This window comes from Triticum aestivum, unplaced genomic scaffold (assembly GCF_018294505.1).
Source record: "Triticum aestivum cultivar Chinese Spring unplaced genomic scaffold, IWGSC CS RefSeq v2.1 scaffold48421, whole genome shotgun sequence".
Lineage (NCBI taxonomy): Eukaryota > Viridiplantae > Streptophyta > Magnoliopsida > Poales > Poaceae > Triticum > Triticum aestivum.
Window position 1 is genome coordinate 1 of NW_025284944.1, and position 1,148 is coordinate 1,148.

Sequence of the window (1,148 nt, forward strand, 5' to 3'; positions counted from 1 at the left end):
CGTTCTGAAAGGGGTGGAAAAAACTCGTGTTGCTGCGGTATGGAGGGAGGGGTGGAAACCGTGGAAAACTCGTCTCCGTGATTGAGCGGGAGAGTAAGTAGTATAGGACATTATCCATTGTTAGGGAACGGTTGTAATGGTAGTGAGAATGTAGAATCGTCTTTGGAGCGGACCTGGGAGTGGCAAGCATAAGGGACGAAGACGGGGAAACATGTCGGATGCGATCATACCAGCACTAAAGCACCGGATCCCATCAGAACTCCGAAGTTAAGCGTGCTTGGGCGAGAGTAGTACTAGGATGGGTGACCTCCTGGGAAGTCCTCGTGTTGCATTCCTTTTTTAATTATTTTTTGCGCCTTGTGACAAACATGTCGCACGTGCGCGATATATATTAATCCCGTTATATTATGTTTGACGTTTGCGATATGTTTAAGCTCGATGCTCATTGCTCGCGCGTCTTGGGGCGACTTTGTGGCGCGAGGAGCGCGTTCTGAAAGGGGTGGAAAAAACTCGTGTTGCTGCGGTATGGAGGGAGGGGTGGAAACCGTGGAAAACTCGTCTCTGTGATTGAGCGGGAGAGTAAGTAGTATAGGACATTATCCATTGTTAGGGAACGGTTGTAATGGTAGTGAGAATGTAGAATCGTCTTTGGAGCGGACCTGGGAGTGGCAAGCATAAGGGACGAAGACGGGGAAACATGTGGGATGCGATCATACCAGCACTAAAGCACCGGATCCCATCAGAACTCCGAAGTTAAGCGTGCTTGGGCGAGAGTAGTACTAGGATGGGTGACCACCTGGGAAGTCCTCGTGTTGCATTCCTTTTATAATTATTTTTTGCGCCTTGTGACAAACATGTCGCACGTGCGCGATATATATTAATCCCGTTATATTATGTTTGACGTTTGCGATATGTTTAAGCTCGATGCTCATTGCTCGCGCGTCTTGGGGCGGCTTTGTGGCGCGAAGAGCGCGTTCTGAAAGGGGTGGAAAAAACTCGTGTTGCTGCGGTATGGAGGGACGGGTGGAAACCGTGGAAAACTCGTCTCCGTGATTGAGCGGGAGAGTAAGTAGTATAGGACATTATCCATTGTTAGGGAACGGTTGTAATGGTAGTGAGAATGTAGAATCGTCTTTGGAGCGGACCTG

General features: G+C 49.0%; 2 non-coding genes across 2 annotated transcripts; both read left to right on the forward strand.

Moving 5' to 3' along the window:
• The first annotated feature begins 216 nt into the window (after positions 1–216).
• LOC123178645 (5S ribosomal RNA) lies at positions 217–335 on the forward strand. The gene has a single exon (XR_006489742.1). It is a non-coding gene; the product is annotated as a 5S ribosomal RNA (ribosomal RNA).
• Positions 336–702: 367 nt separating this feature from the next.
• Positions 703–821, forward strand: LOC123178646 (5S ribosomal RNA). The gene has a single exon (XR_006489743.1). It is a non-coding gene; the product is annotated as a 5S ribosomal RNA (ribosomal RNA).
• The last annotated feature ends 327 nt before the right edge of the window (positions 822–1,148 follow it).